This window comes from Gobio gobio (assembly GCF_949357685.1).
Source record: "Gobio gobio genome assembly, chromosome: 10".
NCBI lineage: Eukaryota > Metazoa > Chordata > Actinopteri > Cypriniformes > Gobionidae > Gobio > Gobio gobio.
The window spans coordinates 1721002-1745017 of record NC_137116.1 but is presented as its reverse complement, the minus strand read 5'-3'; the positions used below and the strand labels follow the sequence as shown (position 1 = coordinate 1745017).

At 43.4% G+C, this 24016-nt stretch overlaps 1 protein-coding gene across 9 annotated transcripts in view; it reads left to right on the top strand.

Annotated features, from left to right (window-relative positions):
* prdm16 (PR domain containing 16) overlaps positions 1 to 24016 on the top strand; it is a 261281-nt gene that overhangs the window by 55637 nt on the left and 181628 nt on the right. The gene's annotated exons all lie outside the window — the stretch shown is intronic.

Sequence of the window (24016 nt, the reverse complement as noted above, 5' to 3'; positions counted from 1 at the left end):
TTTGTTAACTTATTAAAATAACTAAAACTAAAAACTAAAAATGTATAACATATTAAAAAAATTATAATACAAATGGAAGAAAATTACATAAACTTTAGTTGAAACTAAAATTAAAACAGAAAATTATAAAACTGATATCCAATTCCAAATCTAAACAAAACATATAATATTATAAAATTAAATGACATGGTGACTGATGCAATGATGATGATGATAATAATATGGTCTCTTATACATTGCGTTTTCTTAAATTGCTTAAATTGCTTGTTTACATTGCTTCTAAGACCAAACTTTAGGTGTGCAATAAAAAATAAAATAAAAAAAATAAAATAGAATACAAGGACAGAAGAAAGTGATAGAATAGAGGCTGTTCTATCAGTCCATTTCCACAGCCCTCCCCTCCTGTCCTTGTACCTTGATTCCTGTTTAATATAGAGACTGATGAGCCCAATTTGGCTGCGTTTCTCCCACTGCTGGATGATTAATAGTGCTGTAAGGTAGCATCGGGGAGCTGTCCTCTCCTTCGGCCCTCTCGTCATGGTGATAGCTCTACCCCGCGCCCTGAATTGATGACAGAGGCTGGCCATTTGCAAATCAAATGGAGAGAGGCTGACTGTAACTCTGACACCTCCATGTCCCCTCTCTTTCTCTCGGTCTCTCTCTCTCTCACTCGTCCGCCCTCTCGTTACTCCCTATTTCACTTATTTGTTAAGTGTCTCTCCCATTTGTTATGCAAATGAGACGGGAGAGAGCCAGGGGTACGACATCATCTCCAAAGCATGATAAATATTTGATCAGGCGTAATGGAAATTGTCAAGCCCGTCTAATTGTGTCACACATTATCTGAAGGGAAGAAGCAAATTTGGACATAGCCTTTGATCTGTCTCTCTCAGCCAGCACAAATGCTCATTTGCTTTCTCTTTTTTTTCTCTCTATGTGTTCCTTGCCACTCTGTTCATTTCATACTAGCAGAAAGCCACAGCTGAAAGTCTCTTGCAAAATCACATGACCAAGAGACGTTGTGTCATTGAAATCTCCCTTTCCTGTGTATTTACCCCCGGTGTCCCACACCACTCTGTACTCGGGCCCTTTTTCTTTCCTTTGTGTTGTGCATTGCATTCTTTGTACTTCTGTTTTTTCCTGTTTGAGGAAATACTGGCTGGTTAGCCTCTCTCTTGTGTTTTCTGACTATACTGTAAAAAGTAAATCAATCAATACATAAATAAATGTGGGTTGTTGTAAATAAAACAAAGATTAATGGCGTATGTTTTATAAGAAAATACTCTTTCAGTCTTTCTACTTCAGAATTTTACAGTAAGTTAATTATTTGTGACCCTGGACCACAAAACCAGTCATATGGGTATTTTTTTTTTTAAATTGAGATTGAAACTGGGATTACTAAATAAGATTTCCATTGATATATGGTTTGTTAGGATATGACAATATTTGGCAGAGATACAACTATTTGAAAATCTAGAATCTGATGGTGCAAAAAAGTCTAAATATTGAGAAAATCGCCTTTAAAGTTGTCCAAATGAAGTCCTTAGCAATGCATATTACTACTACTAATATTTTTTTATATATATATTTACAGTAGGACATTTACAATATATCTTCATGGAACATGATCTTTATTTAATATATGCATTTTTGTATTACTTGATTTTGATGGTCAACACAGCAATGCACTAAACAACACTTGGAGTTGGCACATATTTGTTCTAAGGCATATTTGCTGAGGACCAACATTTTACGGTAGTATTTGGTAACACTTTATTTTACAATGTCGTTGTTACTTATGTTACGTGTAGTTACTAACTCATTAAATGTATAATCACAGTGTAACAAAGACACTGTGAAAATAAAGTGTAACCAAGTATTTTACAGTGCATTAAGGTGTTTCTAATATTCAGCATCTTGCAAGTCATGTGATAGCAGTCAACATCTGAAACCTCTAATTTAGAGGTTTTAATAAAACTATTAAAAACAGACTAAAAACATTGATTAGTTAAAAAGGAGAATATCATGAATCTGGATTTCAAAACAATCAGGAAGGCCAACACAATAAAAGGACTGAAGACATAATTACATGCAACACAATACAGTTAATAAACTCTTCAAGTTAACATATATTAAAATAACATGTTCGGATAATGTATTAATAACATAGATGGCCATGTTGTGTTATGGCAAAGTCACAGTTGTGCTGATATTCAGAACAACAGCACTCTGCAGTTTACCATTATTGGTTGTTTTAAGCAAATCCGAGTTACTTTTGCTGTTCTATTTTAAACTTCACTGCCATACATAGCAAGTGAGCTAAAAACTGCCACATGATGTCACAATTTTTTGTTAAAAACAGACTCCAAAGTGGAACATACTCAGCGAGGAGGCACTCTAGAGGCAGGCACAGTGCTGTTGATGCCTCTGGCTGCGGTTAATGGCCTGGGTTGTATGTGCCGAATGCACTTTGTGGCAGTAAAGGTTGTGGAGTCTGTGCGCATCTGGCTCTTGTGTTACTTTCTTTGCTCGTCTTCCGCATGGCTCGGAGGCACGGTAGTGAGCTACCTGCTGAATCTCAGGAGACCGGTGGGATATTTATTCAGCCTGCGTCCACTCTGACCTCCCGTGCTTCCCCCAGCAATAGGATGTCTAGTCAGACCGCTGAAACGAAATTTGCGGAGGTACCGCGGGGAGCGGCAAAGAGCTCTGAGCGCCACTGTCTGACTCATGACAAATAGTTGCTCTGCGCCGCTTCGTCCCCGGAGAGGGACACCTTATTTAGGATGTCACGCAGTGAGCAGAGGCAGAGATAACAGAGACAAAGCAGGGGGGTCAGCTCAGATTACCTAGGAGACCACCTCCGTTAAAGGGTGCCATTTGTTCCCAAATCGACCTGACGACCCCCCTAATTACCAGCCAATTATCTGGGATTCGCTGCAATTCGCTGCCGCTTTAAACAGGAAAATTGCCTTTCATTCTCAAATTGCTCACCACATCCCACCTCTGTATTACCGCACGTGTACCACAGTCTCAGGTACGAGGCGTTATGTATGTGAGCGAAAACCAGCCCTCTGCTGCTAATGAAGTCACATGCTCTGATGAATGTTAATTAAGTGAAGAAAAACGTTGCATCATTAAGCATTTAGTACATAGTAGAGTGTATTATAAAGAGGCTGTCCTAGTTAGCTTACCGTGAGGCCTGACCTCAGCAGTATTAAGATGTCTTTAAACAAAACATTGTTTAAAAAAATGTGACATTGGAATATGGAAATGCGACATTAACTCTTGCATCTTCTCTCCTTTGACACCCCCCCCCCCACACACACACACACTTATAATAACCCACGTGTAATAAATTTATGGTTTTAGAGATTGTTTCCAAACAGATCGCAACTAAATGAAAAGTTGATTATTTTACAATTCGTATGCATTTTATGATGTGATTTGTACGAATATTTTATCATAAGCATGAACAAGGAAAATGTATGCATGAGATCGTACAAATTCAAATGAAAAATTTATCTGTACAGCTTCATACTCTAAAGCCCTTTTTTTTCTGCGATATGTCAACTTATTGACTTATGGGCATATTTAGGACATAGTAGAGTGTATTATAAAGAGGTTGTCTTAGTTAGCCTTCTATTGACATAATTTTAAACAGAACATTAAAAAAGCATCTTTTCAAGCCTTGGATGAAAAAAACAACAACAAAACAAAACCGTAATAACAGTGCAGTAGTTATTGCCAATACAAGTACAATTTCATAGAAGAGTCTTTTCATGAGAAAAATACAGAAATTTGTGTTGTAATGTTATATTGTGTTAGACTAGAGCCATCATAAATAAACCAATCAGAGTCTCATCTCCCATTCCCTTTAAAAGCCTGTTGCGCTTGCACCATGGCGGAGTCACTATTTACATGGCGGCATTTGCGAGTGGAAAGACTGAACGCTTCTCAAGAGAGGAATCCTTTTATTTTTAATATTTAAAAATGATTGTGTGCTGCTGCGCATGCGTCCCTATGTGTGTAATAAGAAGAGTGTATGTGTGTTATGCACCGGCCTATAGGCACATATTACTAACGTGCCCTTAAATAACACAAAAAATACTGCGCCTTTGGCTTTAGACCAGGTTTTTGCTGGTCAATGGCGCAGTCATTTTCAGTTCCTCAAAATAGCAACGCGCCAACAATGCGCCTGAACACAACTCGTTTTCAGACCAGCACGTCCATGGGTGAACAGATGCTATTTAAACAGCGTGGCGCTGGACGTGAAAATGATAGCTGCGTCGAGGTGAAACTAGCAAAATAACACTTGCGTCGCATTACGTCGGGTGTATGATAGGGCCCTAAGTCTCCTTTGCAATATTTAATCACAACACATGCATACGTTCAGTCTAAATTATTAGAGCATTAACCAAAAAGAGAATTCTCAGCAATGCAATTAATCACCAATAAATTACATTAAGTACAATTTAATAATAAAACAAATCTTAATATATTTTTAGTAATTTATAGTTTTTCCTAATGTTTTTATATTTAGCTTTTTTTCTTTTTTTTTACATTTGTAACAGCCAAATACAATTTAGCTTTATTATGCAAAAACATATTTGACCACAGAAAACCACCACTGACCAATCACAATCAGATATTCTAGACCACCGGTGTAATAAGCAAATTTTGTATATAGCAAATTACACTGAAGGTGCGATTTCTATGCCACTAGCAGCACCAAACGGAATTGTAATTTATGCTTTTGAGTGGGCCAAGTAGCAATATTGGTTTAACTAATGGCATGAGATTGGGGCGGGACTATTGTTCATCCTACCAGTGAGGGGAGTGTTTGAAACCTGTCTGGTGCCCTTTGAAATTGCAGAGTGTATATTACGTTTTTATGAAATAATTAAGATCAAGATATTTAACTGGCCATCAGGTATGGGCCGTATGGACAATGCTGTCTCTAGCGGTTAACGGTGTAGGTCCCTCGTTGGTCTGGCTACACATCGGTAAAGGAGGTCAGGCCCCCTTTCCCAGAATTCTTAGAGTTAAGCCCATTGTTTGTCAGGCGTGTATATAGCATTGTGCTATGACTGATTGTCGCCTGAGCAGGTTCTCAGCTCTGTTCTGCAGGAGAACCGGCCGCATTGTTCTTCAATGCACTTGTTACCATTTACTCTACTGCCACATCTGTTTTCCTGCTTCCTTCCCACGGCACAACATGATGACTTCCTTTTCAGACCTGTTATTCTGCCCTGCGTAAAAAAACTAGTGAAAATGAGAATGGATTGACAGATTTATTGATTAGCGGTTGTTGTTGTTTTTTTTCTAAAAGGCAAATACTGAGTGTTGAGGAAAGTAAGAGAATCAGTTATACTGTTATGGGTATAGCATTATTTTTATTTGTAATATTTTCATAAATGGTGTGTGGTGGCCTTCTGAAATGAAGACAATTCCAATGTCTGCATTTGTTCAGCTACATTTCCATTTATATTATGTGAAATACTACTACTACTACTACTACTAATAATAATAATAACAATATATTTGTATTAATTTAATATTCAATAATAATTTTGATTAAGTCATTTAAAACTATTTAAAATAATTAAACATTTCAACAAATGTAAAATTATTTAATTAAGTCAAAACTCAAATTCACAGTACAAACTGAGTGTCTAAAGGGATAGTTCACCCCAAAAAATTAAAGTTTTGTCATCATTTACTTACCCTCAAGATGTTCCAAACCTGTATGAGTTTCGTTCTTCTGTTGAATGTCGGTAACCAGACAGTTGACGGCACCCATTGACTTCCATGGTATTTTTCTTTCCTACTATGGAAGAAAATGTCTACCATCAACTGTCTGGTTACAGACATTCTTTAAAATATATTATTTTGTGTAAATTCAACAAAAGAACGAAACTCATACGGTTTTGGAACAACTTGAGGGTGATAAAGTAATGAAATACATTCTCAGTTTTTATTTGTTTATTTCGATCTAGTCTATCCACCAATTTGTCCCATTCATTTGGATCTGCTGGAATCATAGGTTGATATTATCACATTGATGGGCCAAATCTCTCAAATATCAGCATTCTGCAGGCATTGCTTCCACTTACTTTTCTTTTCACCTGTATTTTGCGTCACCTCCCTCACGCCATGCCACGCTATAGGACCTCAGTGAGAACACAATGAGCTCAAGGAAAGCAAAACATACCCTGCCTTCCTCAGAAACTCTTGGACAGTGTTACTTTAAAATACATTTTTGTTTCATAATAAGTTGTCACCTTTATTTATATAGCGCTTTATACAATACAGGTAGTTTGGAAAATAATGATCAATGATGCAAACAGAGTTCAATTCTGCTGTACACACAGCTGCAAAAAAAAAGAAGAAGAAAAAAAAGACAATAGTGTCATTATTCAGCTGAAGTCAGATCAGTGCTGATTCAGTTGGGTTCAAGAAAAGTTCAGCAATTATGGAACGAGTTCAATTGTGATATGAATCAACTCACTGACCAATCACAATTGCAAATATTGTTAATTGCAAATAGAGCACTGGTGTAATAAGCACATTTTATGTATATTTATAAAAGTGTTTTTTATTATAATTATTTATTTCACTGCCATTTATTTTCTCTTCCAAAAGGTTTTTGTAGTGTCAATTCCTCCATTGCCTCCTCAGACAAAATGGCCCTGGGTTTTATGGAATTTTGTTTAAATTCCTGCTGTTCAAAACTATCCACTGCAATCACTTAAAGAGATATTATTTCTTTCAACTGCTGCATTTCTCAAGTGAAGCTTTCATTACAAGGATATAAACGCTCGAGCAAATTAGGTTGAGATCTCTCTCACTTCACCTCTGATGTGATGTGTTGTACGTTTCATCACTCTCGAGGACCGGACTGACCATGTAGGCCTTCATCAGCAAAAGAGGATCATATTTACGTTAGTGAGTTCTGACGTTCAGAGAAGTTTCCCTGGCTTATGTTTAAGTGGGCTTAAACATAAGTAGATTGACCCCTGCTCGCAACAGAACTAAATAAATGCATTTTTTGTTAAAAGGTCTAATCGAACCTGACGTCTTATTCATTTAGTGGTCTTTCTTTTGCACCAAGAACATTCGGATCACAGATTAGAAGTGCCATATAAGAGATGCTTTGAAGGGTAAAAGCTATTCCGTACAGAAATTTCTGTAGTACCCAAAACCTGTTATCACTAATGTTAAAGGATTTACATTAAGAAATTACTAACATTTCTATTGTAAAATATAAGATTTGACAATTTTATTATACAACAAAAATGTATCATTTATATTATGCAGATTTAATTCATTTCTAAATCAACATCATAGCTCTATCATGCTGGCATTCAAAAAGATAACAATAAACTGTGCACGATTTTAGTTTTTACAAGTTTTCCTTTCACATAGTGATTTGATTCAAGCTCAGCTGGGCCTCTGTAAGAGTTCCTGTATCATTTATCCGCCATATGGGCAGTTTAATGAAGAAAGCCTGTTTCTTATCTCTCATTGGAGAGAATGGAGTGTGTATCTCCTCCTGTGTGACATTTCTTATAGTCGCTTTTCCATGTAGTGGTCATTTCTCTGTAAATGTCATTCTCAGCTGAGGTAGTGATTTATGATTGTCGGGAAAGGTAAGACGGTGTTCTGACTGGAGTATGAGCATACTGCTCACTGCATAGGTTACTGTGCAGTGTACACTGCATACTTAAATTGCAAACAAACAAAAATAAGCAACATGCATTGGTAAACAATAGTATGCTACGTGATGTCCCTTGTGGACAAAGCAGCTTACTTGTAAATAGAGTGCTTTTACAGAAATAATATACTGTAAAAGATTTAAAGGGGTGATGAACTGAGAAATCAACTTTCCCTTGAGCCTTTGATATATAAAAGTTCATTGTGATATAAGAATATCCTGAAAGATTCAGAGCTGAAAACGTCCTTGTTAGTCAAAGAAAAGCTTTTATTGACACCAGGCCCAGAAAACGAGAGCTCTCAGAAATATGTCGACCACTGATGTCACAGGACGCCTCAACAGATAAATATGTATGTCTGATTCTGTAGCCCCGCCCACCGACTCGTGGAGCTAAACGGACGGATCGCGCTACCAAGCTATAAACATGGCGAAGAGAGTAATATATTGCGCTGTGCCTGGTTATGGAAGAACACAGTCCCTGCATAAGCTTCCTTCTGATTCTACTATTAGGAATGAGTGGTTGAACTTTATTTTTAATGAAGTTCCAGCTCACGTGGTAAATACATTGCACGTTTGTTCGCTTCATTTCAGCGCGGAATCGATTGTAAACAAGATACAGGTCGAGAATGGATTTGCAGAAGGAGTGAGATTAAAACACAATGCTGTGCCTTCTAAATTAGATCCGACAGGAATGGTGTTTTTATATGTGATAGTATTGCATTGTTACAGATCGTTTGATATCTATTGATTACATACCTTAGCACGCGGTCACAGACTGGAGAAGGTGTTATTGGTTCATTCGTGATCAGACTCGGACTTGTAATGCCAGTGCTCGCAAAGTGTGAGTGTGCGTGTGTATACAGTTCGCGATTATATTCACTGATCAGGCCGAACAAGCGCGCGTGTGTGTGTGTGTACGGTTCGCAGTTATATTCACATCGGGCCGACCAAGTAATACAAAAATAACATTCCTTTCTTGCCCGACCTGTATCTTGTTTACAATCGATTCCGCGGTGAAATGAAGCGAACAAACGTGCAATGTCTTTACCACGTGAGCTGGAACTTCATTAAAAATAAAGTTCAACCACTCATTCCTAATAGTAGAATCAGAAGGAAGCTCCACGAGTCGGTGGGCGGGGCTACAGAATCAGACGTACATATTTATCTGTGTGTGTTTGTGTGTGTGTGTACTGTTTGCGGTTATATTCACTTCGGGCCGGCCAATACAAAAATAACATTCCAATCAATCGTGGGTGGATGAGAGATGAATCATTGTGTTTGTTTGATGAGCCCTGTGAGCATTTCCCCAGACGATTCCCACATGTACTGAGGGGAGCTGAAGGTCTTTAAATATGCAAATCTTATCCAATCCTAGCCGTGGGCGTTTACTTCCAAGTCTTCAGTGCGGCATGCCCATCAAAACTGAATGTTTTTCAGAAAGCCTCAAAACCAAGGCAGAAAATAGCCTATTACTTATTCATTATGATGTTTCTGAATGTAAAAACCACACAAACGTCATAAGTTGACCTCAGACAACAGTATAACAAAATAAAAAAAGCCAGTTCATGACACCTTTAACTGTCAAATCGATTAATCGCATCCAAAATAAAACATATATTATGTAAACAAACTTTTATTTTGGAATTTAATGTTTTTCGGATACTTAATTGTGTTATTCATAATTACATGAACATATATTATAGTTATATATTACATTTAATTAAATGCATTTAGATGAAGATGCTTTTTTGACCCACTTATGTAGGACTTATATGTGATTTCACTATTACTTCTATTGTCGTTGAAATGTGGTTAAATTGTAATGCCGAGTGCACTGACAAGCATTTATTGTAAACATTTATTATTTAAGCATTTATTGTATTATACTTTAAGGTCATTTCTATTGAAACTTGCATGCCATGTTCAAATATTTTAGTAATTACACATTTTGAATGATGAAGTTGCAATTTAGTATTAAAATACATCAGCATATAAATATCAAATAACACAATACAGTTTAAATTATAACCAAGTACTTTAGATGTGCTTTAGTATGAATTGGACTTTACATTACAAAGTATTTGTTTATTAATTGTACTTAGTGATTACAGTGTACTCTTTTTAGGTAAATTTAATTTAAAGGGATAGTTCACCCTAAAATGAAAATTACCCCATAATTGACTCACCTTCAAGCCATCCTATGTGTTTATGACATTCTTCTTTCAGACAAATACAATCAGAGTTATAGTCAAAAATGTCCAGGCTAATCCAAGCATTATAATGGCAGTGAATGGCAGCCCAAAATTTGAAGCCCAAAAAAGTGCATCCATCCATTATAAAAGTTATCCACATGGCTCCGGGGGGTTAATAAAGGCCTTCCGAAGTGAATCGATTGGTTTGTGTAAGAACAATATCCATATTTAAATTGTTATAATGTAAAATATCTAGCTTCTGGCGGACCGCCTTCCTTATTCAACTTACGGAAAAGCGTAACCGGTGTGACGATGACGTGTAGCGTATGCGTTTTGAACTGCGAGAGGCATTACACTTTCTTCGTAAGTTGAATACGGAAGGCGGATTTGAAGTACATTTTTAATTCGATTGTGTAAACAAATGTCTCCTTCTAACATGTTACTATTTGATGCTATTATTTTTTTTAATAGTAGGCATCATACAGTATATACTGTGCCGTAAGCAGTATGGTTGTATTCCATTCCCAACATATCCAAAAGAGAGAGTCTGATATTACTTCCAGTTAATTAATCTAACTCATGTGAGTGCATTGCATTGCGGGATACAATATTCCATGCATGATCTGTTGCATACCCCACATTTTGACAAAAGTAGGTTATCCGGTCATTCCATGCAGAAAATGTGTGTGCCGCTCAACAATAGTTCAATTAGTATTGGGATGGTGGTGGAGCGTTCTGGTTTTGTTGCGCTATTTCCAGCTTCTGTATTGAGTCCTCATTCTGGGCTCCTTTAGGTCTTTCCTGGCGGGTCAATGAGGCAGAACAGTGTGATTAGACGGCCCAGTGCTGTGGCTGGCTTATTGAACGACCCCGGCTAATTCACTTGACCTGCTCGCCCGAGTCCACACACATGAAAAGACCAGTGGAGAAGGGCAGGTGTTCTGTAACATTATGTCAGTATCTGTGTTCTGATCTAGTTTGATACGTCATGTACAGTAAACTAAAGTATGAGCAGTTAATATCTCTGCTGTGAAATGTAGCAGTGATGTTTTATTTTTTTTTTACCATTGAATGATCAAGCATTTTTGAGTTTGTCTCTTAATAAGCAGATACATCTTTTGCGAGGTGGCTCATTGCTGTTCTGCAGTACCTTTTGAACTCTGTAACTTTTAAAAATGATTATGACTGTGCTGTAATTTGGGGAAGTTCTTTAAAAAGGTATGGACATTGAGAGCATGTGCGTGTGTGGTGTGTGATATGTTTATGTTTATCAATTAAACAGTATTGCAAGGAAAACTAGGATAATTTCCATCTTTTAAAACAAGTGAGATATTTTAATCCAGTACTGTATGAAAAAACGAACAAATGTGAGTGGTGGCTCATAGCTCCAATATTCATTCTGTACTCTTTGTACCCGCTCTGGCTGTTTCTCGCTGCTATTCGCCAGTTTCGTGTACTGTATCTTTGTAAGTTGCAACCCCCTCAACCACTACCCCTCTTCACCTCCCTCCCTCCCTCTCTCCCTCTCTCTCTCTCTCTCTGAAATCTCCCTCTTTTGCTCAAGTCCCCGTGCGCCAGCAGGTCAGTGGCATGCTAACACTTTTGTCAGTGTGATTAATAGCATGCTGGATTGTCGTTAATTCACTGGCTAATGACTAAGACCGGGGCCAGTCCAGGAGTAATCGGGTGATGTATAGGTGGGGAGTGCTCTCCGAGCCAGAGGTGAAAATCATTTCCCCCAACTCAGATACCGTCGCAAGCCCAACCAATGGCTTTTCCTGTTAATAAAAATTAATGCATTTCTCTCTTTCTCTCTTCTCTGTTATTCCCACTGGGTAATTAAACGAGGCTGTATAATACACCCAAAACTGAGACTTTACTTCTTGGCAGAATAGAAACGGAAATTAATGAACAATGTATGCTCTTCAGGTTCATGATGCTACATAAGATGGCTCTGATCTGAGTGTGTGAGCTTGTGCTCAAAGGTGAAAACTAATGTGCACCTGCTAATAAAAAAAATAAAATAATAATAATCAATGAATAAACTTTTTTTTATGTTTCTGAAAGGCTCACTAAAGGCCCGTTCACACCAAAAACGATAACTATAGCGTTAGCGATAAAGAGATAGTTTCAAAAAATCTTATTCTAAATATAAAAGAATGCAGAGTCCACAGAGAAACAATATTGTTGGAATCACTTTCAGAACGTTTTTTTTTCAAAGTAATAATTTAATCGCGATTAATCGTTTTGACAGCACTCATTTTTATGTGAAGGACTTTCAAAAAATCAAAAGGATGTGATGTTAACGGCTCCCAAGAGCCTTTCTTCTGTTCAGGGACACATGAAATGAACAAATGCTGTGTTTTTACATTCTGTAATGGCAATGTCCCATGCAAAGAAAAGGGATTGATTCAAACTAGTCTCACATAGTCAGATCTATTTAGTCTATAGTCTCAAATTACTTGATAATCAAACTGTTATATCAGTTCAATTTTAAATAGCCTACCTCCTCTGTCGACATGATGCTGGTGAATTCCAGAGCTAGTGCAAACAGCCACATCGCTACGATCAGATGCTTTCATAACTCCTGCTTTCTCACCGTTGTAATTTTAGTTGTGTGCTTATTTTTTTATTGAGAGAACATATTTACATATTCATTTAAACATCGCTCTCAGCAGCGTTGGGTTGTTGGATAAAATAGATCCCTTCCAAGGTATTTCCATCTTTCATTTTGCTTCTAAATGAAGAATGAAAACGTAGCCATGAGTTTTTCGGGGCATTGAATCTCGTTCACTGTGCATGGGTGCAAACCAGTTGCTGTCTGCAGTTCACTTAGTGGCCACCAGTGTTGCTAATAACAAGGGTTTCTGAATTCTACATATAGCTCCTTTCAGTTTAATATGAGAAATTATAATAAATATAATAATTCCTGTGATGGCAACCATGCTCATAATATATTTTAATATGCTGCTTTTTTCAGGATTCTTGGATTAATAGATAGCTGAAAAGAACAGCTTTTCTTTAGAAATGCTATTGATCAGTTTAATGTGTCCTTGCTGAGTATTATTTTCTTTATATTAATAACTACATAAAGACTCCTAACTTTTGAATATACTTGGTGCTGTGTGGTCACCATTTGTTTTCAATACACCCATGCACATACTGATGTTCTGCATACAACAGTGGCGTGATGATGATGATGATGGTTATATCTGTACACTCATCTATATTTCATAGACAATTTGATTAAAATGGATATTCAGGAATCATTCTGATTATGGCTTTAATTTTCAGAAAAGCTGAATTTTGAGTAGCCATTGTTTATCCAACTCTTTGCAAATAATCTTGCTTTGCTTAAAGGAGTGCAGCATCCTCACTGAAATAAAATTGCTTTGATTGCAAAGTGGCATAGTGTTTAAAATGCAACATTTGATTATTTATTGTTTTTAGGAGTTTAAAATGAATGCTTATCATGGCTTTGGTCTTGCGTAATGTCCATAATATAGAGTAGCAAGCGAATGAGCAGCAGTGTTTCTGGAGTAGATGGAGCATGCTGTTGTGTCATTATCCAGACGTCTGAGACCTTCTGGCACTTATTAGCAAACCTTAGCCTTTTCCTGCATACGTCCCCGTCTGCCTCCTCTCTCTCTATTTGCCTCTTTCTTGCCCCCCCATGGGTGATGTTTGCAACTCAATTTGGCAAATGTAAGTTAGTATTGATTATTATTAATATTTATCATGTTTGTGAAAATGTCTTTTCCCTGGTGCTATTAATCTGTCGTGTTAATAAATGTCTGCTCAAGGCCTTGCGCTGCTCCCCGGGGAGCAAGGCAGACTAGAATGGCAATCAGGAGAGGCTGACAGGAACGACACACACATACACACACACACACACACACACACACACACACACACACACACACACACACACACACACACACACACACACACACACACACACACACACACACACACACACACACACACACACACACACACACACACAGCCAGATTCCCGCAGGCCCTAATATGATTTTGGTAACTGATTAGGCTTTGTAAAACCAGGTGTGGGGATTTAAGCCTTCTAATTATGTGCATCAATTAAATGCTAAAGGTGTAAGAAATCTTTGTGCTTTGTAACATGGTGAATATTATTGTACCACCCCATTGTTTTGGTTCATAACTTTGGTTTTACAGCAAAGGGTACAGCTTTTACAGTTCTTTTTTAGTATTATTTAAACTTAACACTCTGCTGTGAAAGTGCACTCAAATCTAGTGTTTGTCAATATTGCTGAGGTGTACAGCACATCGGAGACCATATCTGTATTTGCCAATGTGAGTTTCTTCTTTTCTTAATTACTGGCATAGATTTAGGGTGATAACGGGTGCAGAAATAGGGCTTTATATTTTGGCGGAATAATGGGATTTAAAGGGTACATAACACACAGTTTCTGCCAATCTCGTGTTTATCTTGAGTACCTATAGAGAAATATTGCTTCCTTCATATCTCTTTAGTTTTATCATAATTATCAAAGACAGATACGCTGTACCAATTCTTTCTGAAAACAGCTAAAGTCACGGAGGCGTGCAGTGGGCGGAGCTAAAGAGACACAAGCACACGCACGCACGCGCATACACACACACACACACACACACACACACACACACACACACACACACACACACACACACACACACACACACACACACACACACACACACACACACACAGTACATCATGGCATTATCTCTGGATAACTTTCGATTCGCTATACGTTCATGTTGTTTGCATTATATGGACTTACGCGCCGATTGCCAACAAAACACAGACATTTGGCGGTTTCGACTCGTGACCGGGAACAAACAAATACACTTTCAGAACTCCGTTGCTGCTCCGGGAAAACAAACGTCTCGGTTACGGATGTAACCCTCGTTCCCTGAGGAGGGAACGGAGACGTAACGTTAGTGACTAACGAATGGGGGTTTCGCTTAGAAGCCTATCAACTTCGAGTTTTGAGAAAACGCCCAATGGCGTGCCAATGCCATGGGGCATGCGGAATTTGCATACGTAGCTCCGCCTCACTGCGTGAGTATATAAGGAAGTACGAGGCAATATCGCATTATGTTACCTGCTTGAGGAGCCAAGACTGAACTCCTGCGTTCCAGGCAACACAGCTGATGTGGCAAGGGGACGTTACGTCTCCGTTCCCTCCTCAGGGAACGAGGGTTACATCCGTAACCGAGACGTTCCCTTTCGTTCAGTCACTACGACGTAACGTTAGTGACTAACGAATGGGGGTCCCAATATAATCCCGCCACTCAGCCGTCTTCCAGCGCCCTGCGTAAGTGTGAGTTCCCTGTCGTAAGACTAGTACGGACGAAGGACTCCCACTTAACACAGGATTACCAAGGTACACTGGGAAGCATATCCCAGTGAGGGAATGCCAAGATGCCTACCCGTGGGGAGGACTTAAGAGACACATATGACCCGGAGAGGGTTGCATATGGAAGATCTCTAGGGTACCAGCCGAAGGTGGATTTTTAACCCTAGGGGTGGCGGGGACACGCCAAGGGAAGAAACCCGCTCACTGCGGAGACTTACGGTGAAATACACATGTGGGGGTCGCCAGAGGGAACCATGCACATGGGGCACCTGGCCGGACATGAGGGTCTGGGCTCGAGAGGGCAGACTGAACTGATGTCGGCGTCGACAGTGCTGGAGGAGCTCAGGGCTCTCGGGGAGCTCACCTGAGGAAAATATCGCACGTATCCAGTCCGTGGAGTGGAGTGGTGAGCAAGCGAAGACACCTGAGCCTGGCCCATCACCGGCCCCTCGGGGGGGCGAGTACATAGTCGGACACTGGCTCCACTCGGAGATTGTAGAATCTGGCGAATGTGTTGGGTGTCGCCCAGCCTGCAGCTCTGCAGATGTCTGCTAGCGAGGCGCCATGCGCTAGAGCCCAAGAGGAAGCCACACTCCGGGTGGAGTGTGCCCTCACACCAAGGGGACATGGTCGGCCTTGCTGCTGGTAAGCCAAAGCAATGGTGTCCACTATCCAGTGAGACAGCCTTTGCTTTGAGAGAGCACTTCCCTTCCGCTCTCCACCATAACAGACAAAGAGCTGGTCTGAGGTCCTGAAACACTGCGTCATGTCTACGTAGGCGCGGAGAGCGCGTACTGGACAGAGCAATGCCAAGGCTGGGTCTGCCTCCTCCAAAGGCAGCGCTTGCAGGTTCACCACCTGGTCCTTGAACGGAGTGGTGGGAACCTTGGGCACATATCCAGGCCGGGGTCTCAGGATCACGTGAGAGTTAGCCGGCCCGAACTCCAGGCACGCTTCGTCAACCGAAAATGCCTGCAGGTCCCCGACCCTCTTGACTGAGGCCAATGCGGTCAGCAGAGCCGTCTTCATAGACAGAAACTTAATATCGACCGACCGCAAAGGCTCAAAGGGAGGTCTCTGCAGAGCAGTTAGTACTACTGCGAGGTCCCAAGAGGGTACGAGAGGAGAGCGAGGAGGATTCAGTCTCCTAGCTCCCCTCAGGAACCTGATGACCAGGTCGTGCTGACTTACCTTTTTGTTCTCCAAGAGATCGTGGTGGGCAGATATTGCGGCCACATATACCTTGAGGGTGGAGGGAGACAGCCTTCGCTCCAGCCCCTCTTGGAGAAACTCAAGCACGGACCCGATCGGACATTTCCAGGGGTCTTCTTGGCGGGAAGAGCACCAGGTGACGAAGAGGTTCCACTTCAACGCATAGGCATGCCGAGTGGACTCTGCCCTAGCGGAAGTGATGGTGGCGACCACCGTAGGTGGTAGGCCACTCAAACCTGCCGGGTCCCGTCTAGGAGCCACACGTGGAGGTTCCAAAGGTCGGGACGCGGGTGCCAATGGGTGCCCCGTCTCTGAGTGAGGAGGTCCGGTCTCAGAGGAATAGGCCAGGGAGGGGCTGTCGCAAGGAGAATGAGTTCGGGGAACCAGGTCCGGCCGTGCCAGTACGGGGCGACCAAAAGGACCTGCTCCTTGTCCTCCCTGATTTTGCACAGAAGCTGTGCGAGTAGGCTCACTGGGGGAAAACGCATATTTGCGTAGGCCCCGCGGCCAGCTGTGCGCCAGTGCATCCGTGCCGAGCGTGCCCTCGGTCAGGGAATAATACAGGCTGCAGTGGGAAGAGTCGTGGGAGGCAAACAGGTCTACCTGTGCGTCGCCGAACTGTTCCCAAATCAGCTGAACCGTCCGGGGATGGAGTCTCCATTCTCCCGGGAGAGGCTGAAACCGCGAGAGCTCGTCGGCTGCGTGGTTCAGGACTCCCGGAATATGGACAGCACGAAGGGACCTCAGGCGCTTCTGACTCCATAAGACGAGATGGCGGGCGAGTTGAGACATGCGGCGGGAGCGTAGACCGCCCTGGTGGTTGATGTACGCTACTACGGCCGTGTTGTCTGTCCGGACAAGCACATGTTGACCCTTCAGCAACGCTCGGAAGCGGTGCAGGGCGAACCGTACTGCCAGCAACTCGAGGCAATTGACATGCAGGAGACGCTGGGGTCCTGTCCAGGAGCCCGCGGCTGCTTGTCCATTGCACATGGCACCCCAGCCCGTGGCAGAGGCATCCGTCGATACGACAACATGCCTGGAAACTCGTTCTAAGGGCACACCAGCCCGTAGAAAGCTGAGGTTCGACCACGGGGTGAGTGTCTGTAAGCAGGCCCGAGTCACTTGGACCCGGAGCGTGCCAGACTGCCATGCCCATCTCGGGACTCGATCGCGAAGCCAGTGCTGAAGCGGTCTCATATGAAGCAATCCGAGCGGCGTTACCGCGGCTGCAGATGCCATATGCCCCAGGAGCCTCTGAAAAAGTTTCAGTGGAACCGCATTCTTGCTCTCGATTTGTCGGAGGCAAGTCAGCAGAGACTGCGCGCGCTCGCTCGAAAGCTGCGCGTACATGGCGACCGAGTCGATCTCCATACCGAGAAAAGAGATCCTCTGCACGGGGCAAAGTTTGCTCTTCTCCCAGTTGACCCGAAGGCCCAGACGGGTTAAGTGGTGGAGAACCAGATCTCTGTGTCCGCAAACCTGCTCTCGAGAGTGGCCTAGTATGAGCCAGTCGTCAAGGTAGTTCAGGATGCGGACCCCGTGCTGCCAAAGGGGCGCAAGGGCTGCCTCGGCGATCTTCGTGAAGACGCGAGGGGACAGAGATAACCCGAATGGGAGAACTGCGTACTGGTATGCCCGCCCCTCGAAAGCAAACCGTAGGAACGGTCTGTGTCGAGGAAGGATGGAGACATGGAAGTAGGCGTCCTTCAGGTCAATCGCTGCAAACCAATCGTACGGACGAACGCATTCGAAAAGGCGTTTCGCAGTCAACATCTCGAACGGAAGCCGGTGAAGGGATCGGTTCAAGATGCGAAGGTCCAGGATTGGCCGTAACCCACCGGTTTTCTTGGGTACAATGAAGTAGGGGCTGTAGAACCCCGACCTCATTTCGGCTGGAGGGACAGGCTCGATCGCACCCTTCGCCAGTAGAGTGGCAATCTCCACACGCATGACGGGGGCATGGGCCCCGGTCATGGTATAGCGGACTCCCCTGTAACGGGGAGGAGCCTGCGCAAACTGAATCGCGTAGCCGAGCCTGATGGTCCGGGCAGCCCAGCGGGACAGCCCCGGAAGCTGAAGCCAGGCTTCCAGAGACTGCACCAACGGGGTCATCCGGACGACAGACGTACCCTGGGTGGGGCAGCGAGGCAGCGTTACCGGCGCGGACAGGGGAGGCTGTTGGGCGTCCCCGGGTCGGAGCACGGTTAACGGCTGCGCCCTGACAGAGGAGACCAGGGAAGGACTCGCGTTCCACTGGGGTCTGCTCTACCAGGGGGCTGGCGACAGAGAGGGATGCGAGTGGCGAGACCCGAGGGTGGCGCGCACTGTCATCACCAGTCTCTGGGTGCTCAGAGACAGGAACATGAGTTCTTCCCAAGCGCTGCTAGCCCGGGGGCCAGCAGCGGAAGGATTTTCCCCCGGCCCTCCACCGGGGGAAGGAGAGGCCCTGCTACCATCCCCTGGGAAGAACTGGAACCCATCTCTGAGTTGTCCACCTCCATCCTGGCGTTTAACCAGTCTGGGGAGCGGACTGGGCGACATCCTCAACCACCTCCACGGCGCGGCCCAGGTGAAGGCTGCTGCTGGGGCCGGGCGGGAAGAGGGAGGGCGCCCTCGGCGGCGAGCGGACTGAGGCGACTGGGCCGGCGGCTGGTGCAGCAGCTGGCCGCCGGGGCAGTACGTGTTGCAGCCTCAGTCTGCTCTGGGGCGGCCGAGAACTGTTGGGCGCAGTTCTCAGCCGCGCCGCCGAAGAGGCCAGCCTGGGATATGGGTGAGTTGAGGAGGCGGGCCCGCTCAACGTCCTCCACATCACCAGGTAAGGCCTGGTGTTCTCCCGGACCACAGCTGTGGACATCGCCCGACCCAGGGAGCGTGTGGCCACCTTCACCGCCCGGGGGCGGGGTCAGTTGCGGCACGCAGCTCAATGAAGAGCCCTGGGTCGGCTCCACCCTTGTGCATGTGCAAAGGGGCGGCGGCCTGCCCGTAGCACTGCGGGACCACGCCACCGAAGTAGACGAGCCCACAGGCTTTGGGGGGGGTGCTTAGGACAGCCACACCACGCCACGTCAAAGCCCTCTGTGGACACCGTAGTGCGCAACAGAGAGTTCAACAGTGGGGGGGGAGGGGGCCCCAGTGTACCCTAGGCCGCGGCCCCATCAAGGGCAGAGAAGGCGGAGGAGGCCACCAAACGGTCGCGAGAAGCACGGGGACTTCCGGGACCGCGTGATCTCCTCATGCACCCCGGGAGCGAAAGGCATTGGGGGCGGGGCCCAACAGCTGTCGGGTGCCGCCCCCAAAAACCAATCGCGCAACCACGAGCACCCACGACTGGGCGGAGTTCCACACCAGCGCGAGACTCGCGGCTGCCCGAGATAACATGGCTGTCAACTTTAGGTCAGATCAGGCAGTGCTGACACACCCGGAGGCGGAGCACAACCTAATCGTCATCCCCAAAGGACTCCAGCCCACCTTGGGATGCGGCGATCGACATCTCACTGCTATCCGGAGCGTGAACTGAACGAACGGGGCGTCAGAGACGGGCCGTAGATTCAATCCAACACTCGCGGAGGCGATGTATAAGAGGGGGGTGTGGCCCGAGGAATGAACGTCGGGGTTCTTAATACCACAGCACCGCCCTCAGGTCACCCTGGCCACCAGCCAAAGTACCATCTCACTCGGGGACGGTAGATTGGGGTGTGGCAGAGGGGACTCTCTCTCCTCACGGAGATCATTGAGTCTCGACCGTGACATCGCGATGGTCACGCCCCCGTAATGGAAACGTGACACATCCGCAAACACTGCCCGTGCGCGCTGAAGCCCAAACACGCTCGAGCAGTGAATGCGTCCTCAGACAGCAGCGGAAAATCGATCGCACCCGGAAGTGCACGGGCGAGCCGTCTTGAAAAAGACGTGCCACGCGCAAGCTCTTTTTGTGAGAGGAAAGCCTCGCAGTCGATGCCGAAGCGCCCAGGGAAACACACACCAGCTGTCAGGCGGACCACTGCACAGATCAGCAGGCAGGAAGTATGCGATCACTGGAACGCGCCGTCACACCAACACCGACTGGAAAGCTGCTCGTCTCGAAGAAGCTGACAGAGTCTCAGAAGGCTGTAGGAGTGAAGAGGTAGGTACTCTTGGCTCCGAAAGCAGAAACATAATGCGATATTGCCTCGTACTTCCTTATATACTCACGCAGTGAGGCGGAGCTACGTATGCAAATTCCGCATGCCCCATGGCATTGGCACGCCATTGGGCGTTTTCTCAAAACTCGAAGTTGATAGGCTTCTAAGCGAAACCCCCATTCGTTAGTCACTAACGTTACGTCGTAGTGACTGAACGAAAGGGAACTGCATCCACTATTCCCTTAACGCTGGGTTATTTGGGAAGCTGAACAAGGTTATTTTTATCTCACAACCAAAAACACACTTCTTTAATGACATTCTTGATTTTGTGGTCTAAAAACAAAATGACAGCACTGCCGACGGCTTTCGAACCCAAACGAAGCTCGGTGAAGGGCACGCTCTTGCTCTCGCTCTGGTTTACGTGCGCACGCGCTCATCCGGGAGAAGTGTCCATACAAGGAATTATGTCCTGCATGATGCATACAGGTCAGACTTGAAAAAAAAACTTTCTGAAAAGTATTACAATCCTGAAGGAGTGTTTTTGGCACAAAAATACTGTGTCATACATCTGACTGTGTCAAATGTCATATGTCCGACTTGTTTTTTGAAATTGTGGCCATGTTTAGCATGAGAGTCCAACTCTCCAACAGAGTAAATAAGTCAGAATGCATGGCATAGCATTAGACCCCCATTAGACCCCCCCCCCCCTTTAATGACCTAATAAAATGCTTAATAAAATATTGTTTTAATGAAAATTAAAGGGGCACTTTAGTGCTGGGAAGATGAATGTGTATTTAAACTGTGTCATGTAGTAGAAATGTGAAATTATTTTTGAATTTGATACCTTCTTGACTGAGAAAAGACAGAAAATGTATTTTTGTCTCATGTGGATGAAAGACAACAACTCCCAGAATGCACTTGCTTCGCTGCCCTACGAGGCCACTCCCAAAGCCACGGCTATTGGTTATCACTTGCAAACTGCAGCACCGCCCCCAACGTCGTTTTGATATTCATAGTAATAAAATAATTTCGTTCAGTTGGAGAATAGACACTACAATTAAAAACTGAACGTGTCAATAAAGTGTGAGTGAGTCGAACGAAAGTCACGTCAAAGACGCAGCAGGAGTCAGACCTCACGAGTATCACGAGAATTTCATTCATCACGAGCTGAGCAGAGCTGAGGTAAGCGCGGCTGTCATTCTCGCCGCGTGTCCAGTCTGGCGCGTTATCAGATCGCATTTGGAAGCTAAACTTTAGGAATTCATTGAAAAGTTGAAACACTCACTTTGCTCCGCACCGCTCCGTTATGAATGCCCGAACCGAGCGGCAGCGGGTGTGCACATTTACATTCTGTGAGTGAGATCCCATCCCTCCCTGTGGGCGGGTTGAAAACATGCGGAACTAGCTCCTGTAGTCTCTAGCCTCTGGCCAAAAATCCTCCGATGATGCAAAATTATGATATTTGCGTCATCGGAGGATTTTTTCCAGAAATAAATTGCATAATTATCTCGTCTCAGGGGGATATCAGGGGGAAAAGTACCATAATTCGAATATACTACCGGGTTTCTACTGATACAAAGCTTAACGCTAAATCACTGAAGTTACCCTTTAATATATTATTATGTAGCAACTGTTTTATAAGGACAACAGGGACATAAGATACAGAACCTGATTTCACCAAGTTCAACATGTACCTGGATCAACATCTTTGTTATTCCTGGAACTACATTCCAATTAACCAATCAGATTTGAGTGACACGTTTACAGTTTACAATATTAGGCTTACAACCAGGGTTGGTGCTTCTGCTTCCGTTTTATTCAGATTTTAGGTATAAATTATGGGTAGGGTTAGGTTTAAGGGTAGATATATGGTTATGAATACATTTTCAGACAGGAATGTTGTTCCTGGATCGACAAAATATGTTTACCCAGGAACGCATCAAACTCAGCAAAATCAGGATGTTCACCTAAGACCATATATTAATATACAATTATAGTATATAATATTATAGTGCTTTATTACAATAATAATAATAATACATTTTTAAACAAAATAAAATAATAATTTTTGACGGTTTATTGGGCAAATCTTTGTGCATAATTAGTGAAACATTTATTTTGCTCTCAGAGGCAGTAGTGGTTTGTGTTCACTCTAGGCTATGCTGCAAAAAATGACCCAGTGTGATTCATTGAGCTCATGGCTCACATATTCAGTTGAGATGAAGCTGGTGAAGTGTGCCAGTGCGTCCGGTAGCTCGGCACAGATCATTGTGTATTGACTGTTCAAACAGCCGAGGTGATTGAGGTCCCTTACTTCAGCACTCTCTTCAGATCGCACACATATATTGAGTTTGCTCTGGCCTACAGAGTATAAATACATGCTTACACTGTTAGTGTGTGTGTGTTGACTGCTTGAGGTGTGAGTATTGTATAACATGTAAAGGTGTAGTAGGCTTACGTACCAGAGTAATATACAATAATAGAATATTTTAATAATATAATATGAGGAATCTCCTCTTGTTGTAATCTTCCCCATGACACAGGCCTTTTAGAGAAACAAAAGTGCTACTTTAAGAGTTACTTGGAAATGTTCCCTGCTGCTTTTACGAGGGGAAACAGAGCATGTTTCTGGAAAGCAAAGTTTTTAGGTATAGAAACTCAGAGAAGAGAAAATCAACTTTTGATTCATTGGAACATGATGCTTCTTTGTGATTCTGATGATGACAAAACTTTTTAAACTGGCCAGAACAGTTTCTGAATGTTTTAAGCTTTTTCCTTATTTGGAATATCACAATATGTGCTTGTTTTATATTTATCTCCATAAAGTCCACAAAGTTTTTTTCATTTTTTTTTTCATTCAAGCCTCTCTTCTTGACATCTCTAAAGAGAAACACATGCTAGTCCATATAAATAGATTTTTACATTTTTTGAAGAAAATGTGAGTGCTGAGTGCTGCTAGCTAGGGGTGTAACGGTACACGCATTCGTACCGATTTTTTGGTATGGGTCTTTACGTTCTGTTGGAACAACTAAAACAATTGAGGTTTTAAGTTTAAAATTTAAAGTTTTAAGTAACCATGGCTGCAGCAGCACAATGATATTACGCAGCGCCTGAAAGTAGCCCCCAGCAAGGTAACTTTCAATGTGACCGGCACTAAGTTTGTGTAGTTGCCGAGAAAGTTTCAGGCTTGCAGCCGACAAATTGTGTTGTGGATTTACCTGTGTGATTAGCCATGGTTCTGTGTTGTAAAGGGCTGTGATAGTAAGTCGAAGGTGTATACATGTTTCCCAGAATACCAACGAATCATTGCGCCGCTGGAGCCACGGTACGGCCGTGAAGATCCGCGACTATTACGCAGGAATGAGAAAGTAGTTCCTGGTCATATAG